This window comes from Bubalus kerabau, chromosome 3 (genome assembly GCF_029407905.1).
Source record: "Bubalus kerabau isolate K-KA32 ecotype Philippines breed swamp buffalo chromosome 3, PCC_UOA_SB_1v2, whole genome shotgun sequence".
Lineage (NCBI taxonomy): Eukaryota > Metazoa > Chordata > Mammalia > Artiodactyla > Bovidae > Bubalus > Bubalus kerabau.
The window spans coordinates 76,012,068-76,022,582 of NC_073626.1; positions in this window are offsets into that span (position 1 = coordinate 76,012,068).

Below are 10,515 nucleotides of genomic sequence, written 5' to 3' on the forward strand. Positions count from 1 at the left end.
ATGCTCGGCGTCCCGCACAGCACCTTCACTGCCGCAGCCCGCGAGCGCCCGCCTCCGAGAAGCCTGCAGTCCGCCCCCTCGCCTCCGCAGGCTCGGTTACATCTGGGATGCATTGCCCCTTAATTGTCAACCCCATCGCTGTGATCAAGTGAACGTTGCTAATCTCTACATTTATTGTTTAGGTAAATAGAGGCTGCGTTTAATCAATACGCGGGGCCCTAGCCCTCGCAGCGCCAAGTAACTTAAGTCAACGGTGAAGATTTCAGTGTGTGCGTAATTATAGAGCACACGGAATATTCACTCCAGCCTAATCCCACATCCCACCCGGGGGAGCGAGAGGAGGGAACGTGAGGAATCTCCACCCTCCGAGGGATCGAGGGCCGGGTCCCTTCGAGGAAGAAAAGGACTTGGCTGTGACACCACGCGCCGGGCGCGGGGGCCTAAGACTGGACTGGGGACCGTCCTGACATCCGAGCGGCTAAAGCCGGCGTTCCGCGCCGTCTTCCCGAGGCTTCTGGCCCCATCCGCTCCAAATTTGCAGCGGTGAAGAGGGTGGTCCCCCACCAGCAGGTCCCCGCCAGACAGGAAGACTGAGGGCGGGGCCCGGGAAGGAGGGTGGGGCTGTATTCCCGAAGCCCTGGACTCCGCCAGCGGTCAGGGTCTCTTCCTCTCCCTCAGCTCTGAGCCCCCGAGCTCCTTGCCCCGCGGGAACTCTCGAGAACCCCAAGCCCGAGAGCACAGAGCTCTGGGGTATTTGCGCATCTTCCTAAACAGCTATTGTTTCCTAATTAAGAAGACCTTAGCCCAACGCTAGGTAGAGCTACTGGGACTCGCTGCAGGGAGTGGGCAGGCCTGGGGAGGTGGGCGGTCCGCACTGGCGGGAGGTGATGTCCGACTCCTAAGGCAGCTTGGCTGCTGGAGTGGCCTCTGGGCTCGGCAGGGAAAGGGTTAATTAGCTGGGCCTCATCCCGGTGGTTTTGGCGAGAACCCAATCTCTGGCGTCGCGCTAGAGTGGGGCCTAAGAGGTTGCGCCTCCAGTTTGAGATACTAACGCTCTCTCCTTGGGCACTTGGTCGCTAGGGTTTGTTTCTCCTGGTGCCTTTTTCTCCGTTGCATTCCTGGGAATGTTCGATATAAACAACCAATAACTTTGGTTGTAATCAGATACTCGCCTTGCACGGAATTGCCCGGCTTTCAATAAGCTGGATTCTAAAGTCAGCTGATGATTTGCAAGTTTAGGGTGTCAGCGCAACCACGGAACTAAATGACAGCTGGGACTTGAATGGGGGCCATGGTTCTGGATGGTAGCTGGCTGGTTTTAATTTTCGGAACTGAACAGTTCTCGTATAAGGTATCTCTTTTTAGCTTTCTCCTTCCCATAAAAGTTGAATAGCATTTAGAACAAGAGGAAAATTAAACACAAATGTCAGGGCAATCCTAAAGTCCTTTTTCTAATACTTCTTCCTGAGAATCCTGTCTGCCAGCCTCAAGCTCCCACCAAGCCTTTGACTCTCCTTACCAGCTATGCAGATCTTTCACCGCCCTGCTGCAAACCAGCCTGCCAGTCAGTCCACAGGACACATAGTATCAGACTTCTTTGATTGGAGACAACTTAACTTTTTCTATATTATGGCTGTTTTTAAGCTAAGACAAGGAAAGAAAGAAAGGCAACAGGACTGATGTCCAGGTTTTCTGGATGGGGACAAGCCCTTTGGGACTCTCAGGAGCTGGGTGCAAGTTAAGGTCCACCACTTAATGCTGTGACCTTGAGTGGGCCAGGAAGCTTCTCAGTTTCTTATTCTCTAAAATGAAGCTAATAATTTCGACTTGAAGGGATTGTTAGTATAAATAAAACTGTGTAGGGAAATTCCTAGCAAATGCTCAGTACTTATTAATAGTTGCCTCCCATTTGCCACTGAAATTCCCAACTAAAACGTTCTGTGAAACTAAAGGTAAAATCAACAGCTACCCTAATATAGACTTTTGGTGCATATGGAAACCACAGGGCCTAGTACAGAATCAGACTGAAGGAGGATGAATGCAAGGACAGCCCGCAACTGCCTGTTTGGGAAGGAGTGAGATTAGCTGCTTCAGTCAGCAATACATCTCATGGTCAGACTTTCACAGGTCTGCACATGGGGGACGGAAAATGTCTCTAACAGTAATAGCTAACGTTTATTGAGCATGTATTACATGCCAGGCACTCTGTCAAGTGCTTTACACATAGCATCTAATTTAATCCACAGGATAATTTATCAGGTATTATTGATCTCTCTCTTTTTAAACTATTATTATGAAAACTCCCAAATATATATATATATTTAAAAAAAGAGAGTATATTATAATGAACCCCTCTATGTTGATCACATAGCATCAATAATTGTCAGCTCCTAGCCAAACTTGTTTAATCCCTATCGCATCCATTTCTTCCTACCTTATTTTAAAGCAAATTTCAGACATCATATCATTTGTAAATATTCCACTACTTATTAAAATATCAAAAGACAATAACCCTTGAAAAAAACCAAACTACTATACCATGTTATAATCATACTAAACACTTTTGAAATAATTCCTTAATATTATCAAACATCTAATTGGTGTTCAAGTCTCTCCAATTATCTCATAAATTATTTTTTACAATTGTTTTTTCCCCCAGATCTAAGCAATATCAACACGTTCAGTCTCTAATGTCACTTTTAATCACAGATCCCTCTCCCTCTTTTTCTTTCCTTGCAATTTATGTATTGAAGTAACCTAGTCATTTGTCCTGATACCATTTTTATAAATAAAGAAACAGACTCATAGAGGTCAAAGGAATTTAGTAAGAGATAGAAAAGGAATATAGACATAGCCACATCTGACTCCAGAGTCCAAGTGCTTAATGGCTTTATCATATTCTCTTTAGATCAAGTGATGAAAAGCAAGACACAGGAAAAGCACAAAAAGATTTCAGAACATGCCTGACTCGCTTAAGTGACTAGTTCCTTTGCTAAGTACCCACAGATAAGTGTTCACTTAAAAACCCAAGCAGGGTTTGAATGTGGAAAGAGAAATTGAAAACAGGATAACCCAGAGTCCTCCTTCTGGTTTGAATCCGGCTACATAATTCCTTCGTGCAAATGTATGTATAATGTGGTGAAGGGATTTTTATTTCCAACACATATTTAGCAAAGCAAAAACATTTCTTAAATGAATCTACCAGTTTCCTTTTCTCTCTTCTCCTCTTTATGTAACTCGTATTTCCCCCTTTTCTCTGTTCTCCATAGCTAGATAAGGAGAAAACATCTCTTTTAAGTAGTTATTTTAAAATACTAGTCAAATTAACAATTTGGTAGTTTGATATGTGATATCTGGCTTTTGTTATGGTAGTTTTGAAACCACAGTTACCCTAGCAACTGAATACATTTTTTTCTTGAAAATTTTTTTAGCTGTCTGGAGGAAGAGAAAAAAGAAAAAGAAAACTTCTTGCCAGAATTTCCCCATAATAGCCTCCATTAACTGCAGTGACTTCTATTGGAGAGGCCAACACTGCTATCTCCTGCTGTCACCACTCACTCACTGATCCAGGAGATGTTTTGTTTGATAAGGCCAATTTGAGCTTTATAAAACATTTATTTTTTCACCTCCAAGGAGCAAATACCAGTAAGGATGGAATTCAGCGTCTATCACTGGATACCATACAAAGGCCTCAACCCGCCAGTGGAGCTTCTGGGTAAGAAGCAACACTAACGCATATATATGGAATTTAGAAAGATGGTAACAATAACCCTGTGTACGAGACAGCAAAAGAGACACTGATGTATAGAACAGTCTTATGGACTCTGTGGGAGAGGGAGAGGGTGGGAAGATTTGGGAGAATGGCATTGAAACATGTAAATATCATGTATGAAATGAGTTGCCAGTCCAGGTTCGATGCACGATACTGGATGCTTGGGGCTGGTGCACTGGGACGACCCAGAGGGATGGAATGGGGAGGGAGGAGGGAGGAGGGTTCAGGATGGGGAACACATGTATACCTGTGGCGGATTCATTTTGATACTTGGCAAATCTAATACAGTTATGTAAAGTTTAAAAATAAAATAAAATTAAAAAAAAAAAAATGTAATCTAAAAAAAAAAAAAAAAAAAAAGAAGCAACACTAAAACAAATGTAAAAACTTTGTTTATTTAATTTAAAAAAAAGAGGGAGGATGGTGCAAGGGCTTTAGATCAGCCCCTTGAGACTTAGCGTGAGGTTAAAAAAAAAAAAACAAGTAGATGAGCCAATAGTCCACTCTAGAATCTTTCTGGAAACACCTTGTGCTTAACCACTCAGTCATGATCGACTCTTAGCAACCGAATGGATTGCAGTCTGCCAGGCTCCTGTGTCCATGGGATTTTTCCAGGCAAGACTACTGGATTGAGTTGCCATTTTCTTCTGCAGGGGATCTTCCCAACTCAGGGATCAAACCCAGGTCTCCCACACTGCAGGCGCATTCTTTACCAACTAAGCCACCAGAGAAACCCTGGAAACATCTTTGTAGGTGAGCAACTGCCCAAAGTGAACAAGGATGTTAGATAAAGAAATAAGAGAGAGGGTGATGCCCATAGCATTGTTTTATAGATTTGATAAAATATGTATTAGCATTTCAAGGAGGTGAAGTAGAGAAGGAAAAAAAGCTGTACATTAGGGTTTTTTGGAGTAAAGAGACTCTAAACACTTGTAAGAATATTCATTCATTTGCTTCTGAATAAAATTCCCCTCACAATAATGTTTCTAATGCACACAACTCTAGATTCCTCTTCTTAACAAAACAAACTGACTTTGTAAATTATAAATATCCAAATTCTTTCTCTTGAGTAGAAGGAAGCTTGGTTTTAAGATCTCAGGCTACGGTATGAGGAACCCAAAAGGCAGAGAACGAAGTGCTGGGCAGTTCTGCTCCTGTTGATAAGATGCCTCCTCTCAAGAGTCTCCCAGGCCAGGAAGTCCTCCTCTGCAATATAAGGGCTCAACAAAAAGAAGGTTTCAGTCCTTCCATTTTATTTTAGATTGCCCTATTGAGGGAAGATATTTTGACTTGAGGAATTATATTTTGAACCACAGTAAGAACTAAACAAAGAGAGAAAGAGAGAATATTGCTTCTATTTGTGGAAAATACAATTACTCCATAATAAATTTATCCTGAACAGCCACAAAAAATTTTGCAAACATATGCATAGTACTCTCTCAGTCAAAATAGGAAAAAAAAAAAAAAAAGGCAGAAACAGCAATACCAGCTAGGGATCTTTCTTAACTACCTGAATCACTAACGAGATCTATTGCTTCTTTTTCCTCCCAGCTTTTTTGAGATATAATTGACACATAACATCTTGTAAATGTAAGTCTACAACAGGTTGGTGTGATACAATATATATTTTGAAATGTTACCACAATAAGGTTAACCTCACATAATTACCTTTTAAAAATTATTCTTTTATTTTTGGCTGTGCTGTCTTTGTTGCTACAGGTGGGCGTTGCCTAGCTGTGGTGAGTGAGGCTGCTGTCTCCTTGCAGAGCAGGGGCCCTAGGGCACGTGGAAACTTCAGTAGTTGCGGCACAAGGGCTCAGTAGTCGTGGTGCACAGGCTTTGTTGCCTCGAGGCATGTGGGATGTTCCTGGACCAGGGATCACACCCGTGTCCCCTGCCTTAGTAGATGGATTCTTAACCACTGGACCACCAGGGAAGTGTCCTCCACCCCCTGCCTGCCCCTGCTTTTTTTTTTTTTTTTTTTGTAGTGGTAGTCATGGTAGAGATACCAACATTTGAGGTCTACTTTTTAGCAACTTTCAAGTACACAATACAGAGTGAGTAACTATAGTCACTGTGCTGTAATCATTAGACCTCCAGAACTTACTCATCCTATGACTTGGAAGTTTGTACCTTCTGGTCAACATCTCATTTGTGCCCCTTCCAGCCACTCAGGAATTCAGATTGAGTACAGAGGGTATGGATGGTTTGTTTCTGCTCCACTGTATTTGAAGCCTCAGCTAGGAAGACGCAAAGGTGGGGATGGTGGTGGTGACTCAGCTATCAGAGACTAGAATCATCCAGATAAGTCTTCATTCACTCATTCAGTTACTATCTGGCATTAGATGCTCGGTGGGCTTCCTAGGTGGCACTAGTGGTAAAGAACCCACTTCCCAATGCAAGAGACACAAGAGACGCAGGTTTGATTCTTGGGTTGGGAAGATTCCCTGGAGGAGAGCATGGCAACCCACTTCAGTATTCTTGTCTGGAGAATCCCATGCACAGAAGAACCTGGTGGGCTACAGTCCCTAGGGTTGCAAAGAGTCGGACACAACTGAAGTGACTGAGCATGCACTCCTGGGACATCTATACATGGTCTCTCCATGTGGTCTCTCTGCATGTTTGCAGACTGGTTTGGACTTCCTCACAGCACATATGTGAATGCCTAGAGCCATATCCCAAGACAACAAGATGAAACAGCACAGTATTTTGGTGATCTCTTGATTGGGACAGTCACAAATATTTGCTCAGGTTTGAGGGACAAGGACATAAACTCCAGCTGTCCATGGGAGGAGTGTTAAGATCACATTGTAAAAAGAGCACTCAGAGTATGAGATACTGTTTTAGTCCCTTTTGGAAAATACTATCTCTAAGAATATATGTATATACATGGAAAGGGAACTTTCTAATAGAGTGCAAAGAGTTGACAGATACCTGAGAGCTATCTTTCACTGTCTGGCAGTTGAAAATTAAATTCTTTCCTCTGCAACTGCCCACCAAACACAAATACCCAGTTTGGAATTCATAGAAGTAAGAAAGAAGTATTAATATTTTGTGTGATCCATTAAGAAATAGTAAAGTCTGTCTGAGATGTAAAGCAGGAATTTACATATTCCCTATGCTTCTTTATTAAGAATTATTTTTCACTAATTTCTTGCAAGTGTAAAGTTTACAGTGTTTTGATGAACATTTTGCTCTCATATGCAACTCATCAGCAGATGAACAACAGCAAGTGCAGAATTTCAGTAACTACCAGTTTCTCTTTTGGCTCAAAACACTGTAATAAAAATATTCATCTAATAACTTGGTCACTCTCATCTCTTTAAAGTAAAATGTAATAGACAGCTTTAATAGAGAATTATTGACAGTCTCTCAGTTGTGCATTCCTTTTTATTAGCTTCTATTTGATTACATAATGCAAAGCTTTTGTTGCTAAGTCACTCTAGTCGTGTCTGACTCTGTGCGACCCCATAGACGGCAGCCCACCAGGATCCCCCGTCCCTGGGATTCTCCAGGCAAGAACACTGGAGTGGATTGCCATTTCCTTCTCCAATGCATGAAAGTGAAAAGTGAAAGTGAAGTCGTGTCCAACCCTCAGCGACCCCATGAACTGCAGTCTTCCAGGCTCCTCCGCCCATGGGATTTTCCAGGCAGGAGTACTGGAGTGGGCTGCCATTGCCTTCTCTGAATGCAAAGCTTTGGAATATTCTAAATCAGCCTGCACCTTTGAAAGAGACTTCGATACTTTTCTTTGTTACTATAACTCTTTTCCTTTTTAATATTAAAAGATACTGAGGAAATGTCTTAATGTTTGGTTAATAAATTAAAAACCCATGTTTAAATGCTTTAATATCCTGGTCCTATTTCACTGTGTCATCAGGAGTTGATTTATCAACTGTAAAATTACATAAGATATATTTTAAATGTAGGACTTTTAAATGTAGATAATAGTTGGACTTCTGTACAGACACTGTGATCTTCTGATAATGTCTATATCAATTGTGACAGCTCATTGTAGCTCACTGAGACCAGCTCTGAAACCAGTGATGCCTTTTCAGAGATCTGAGACAGGTCACAAAGCTGGGCTTGATTTCACTATCTAATGCTTGTTACACATACGTAGTTCAGGCCTTTTCCATTCTTCCCTGAATGCTTTCTGCAAATGTTATGAACAAAATACTTTTTTAGAGAACCAATTGGTGTGTTTGTTTGGGTGACCTTTCAACTGAGAAGACAGAAAAGATATGGATTATATTGCAAGGGCAGATTCAAAGCAACATTTCGAAAATCGACAATTTGTCATTTTAAAACACTGAGTTGAATGGAATACATCTCAGTTAATAGTTAAATTAGATCTGGAGGCATGAATTCAGAGCTAACCCATTTTTCTGTGTGCTAGTTCCATCATAACTGAGGGATGGGGAAAAGTACCCAGAAATGTATGGAAGTTAGGATTCATCTCGCTACATGTGTCAAAAAAATCAGAAACCAAGATAAATAACATTGGCTTGAAGTTAACAGAATAGAAGCTTACTTCTAAACCCATATGGCAGCACTGTGATCATCAGGAATTTGATGCCTCTCTTCATGCCTCACCTATGTTACTAAGGACACAGGCATAGAAGTCTTATGGGTTTCCCAGGTGGTTCTAGCAGTAAAGAACCCGCCTGTCAATGCAGGAGACAAAGGTTCAGTCCCTGGGTCGGGAATCCCCTGAAGGATGAAATGGCAACCCACTCCAGTGGGAAATCCCATGGATAGGGGAGTCGGGCGGACAGCAGTCCTTGGGGTCACAAAGAGCTGGACATGACTGAAACAACATAGCATGCTCGCATATAGGTCAGGATGACTACTGATTCTACCTTCTAGTCAGCAGAAAGAAGGAAAGGAAACAGAAAACGTATTCTTTCCCCTTAAGAGCATTACCCAGGAGCTTAATTTAACACTGTACATCTCATGTAATAGAATTTGCTCACATGGCCATATCCAGCTGCAAGGAATGTTGGGAAATATAGTATTCCTCATGACCATGTTTCTAGATTTAAAAACCTACAAGGAAAAGGGAGAGGTGAGACATTGGAGGGCAAATAATATTCTCCACTACAAAGTATGTGCTTTGCGTGAAGAGGAGTGATCTAGAAACCAACAAATTGTTGTGGTGAGGCAATTTGTACTAATTTGTGCTAGTCAGTATATGGCTGAATAGCAAAATAATCTTGAAATTGCATTCTATCTCAAGTAAACATCAAGTATTCCAGGCCAGAATACTGGAGTGGGTAACTGTTCCCTTCTCCAGGGGATCTTCCCAACCCAGGGATTAAACCCAGGTTTCCCACATAGCAGGTGGATTCTTTACCAGCTGAGCCACCAAGGAAGCCCAAACATAAAAAATTGTATCTAAATAAGACAAAGTAATTATTATTGATATTGTTAAGTGTGAAATGGCTTTATGGTTATGTTAACATTATGCTTTATTTTTTAACGATTTGTGTTGAGTATGAAGAGATGAATAACATGATCTCTAGGATGTTCTTGAAATACTTTTGCAAAGGAAAAGGGGGAGAGATGAAGAAAATATGGTCAAAATATTGCTAATTTTGAATTTGGGGTTTTAGACATATGGGATTTATCATCCTACTAGAGTTCCAAAGAATAGCAAGAAGAGATAAGAAAGCCTTCTTCAGCGATCAATGCAAAGAAATAGAGGAAAACAACAGAATGGGAAAGACTAGGGATCTCTTCAAGAAAATCAGAGATACCAAAGGAACATTTCATGCAAAGATGGGCTCAATAAAGGACAGAAATGGTATGGACCTAACAGAAGCAGAAGATATTAAGAAGAGATGGCAAGAATACACAGAAGAACTGTACAAAAAAGAGCTTCACGACCCAGATAATCACGATGGTGTGATCACTGACCTAGAGCCAGGCATCCTGGAATGTGAAGTCAAGTGGGCCTTAGAAAGCATCACTATGAACAAAGATAGTGGAGGTGATGGAATTCCAGCTGAGCTATTCCAAATCCTGAAAGATGATGCTGTGAAAGTGTTGCACTCAATATGCCAGCAAATTTGGAAAACTCAGCAGTGGCCACAGGACTGGAAAAGGTCAGTTTTCATTCCAATCCCAAAGAAAGGCAATGCCAAAGAATGCTCAAACTACCGCACAATTGCACTCATCTCACACGCTAGTAAAGTAATGCTCAAAATTCTCCAAGCCGGGCTTCAGCAATATGTGAACTGTGAACTTCCTGATGTTCAAGCTGGATTTAGAAAAGGCAGAGGAAACAGAGATCAAATTGCCAACATCCGCTGGATCATGGAAAAAGCAAGAGAGTTCCAGAAAAACATCTATTTCTGCTTTATTGACTATGCCAAAGCCTTTGACTGTGTGGATCACAATAAACTGTGGAAAATTCTGAAAGAGATGGGAATACCAGACCACCTGACCTGCCTCTTGAGAAATCTGTATGCAGGTCCGGAAGCAACGGTTAGAACTGGACATGGAACAACAGACTGGTTCCAAATAGGAAAAGGAGTTCGTCAAGGCTGTACATTGTCACCCTGTTTATTTAACTTACATGCAGAGTACATCATGAGAAATGCTGGACTGGAAGAAACACAAACTAGAATCAAGATTGCCGGGAGAAATATCAATAACCTCAGATATGCAGATGACACCACCCTTATGGCAGAAAGTGAAGAGGAACTCAAAAGCCTCTTGATGAAAGTGAAAGTGGAGAG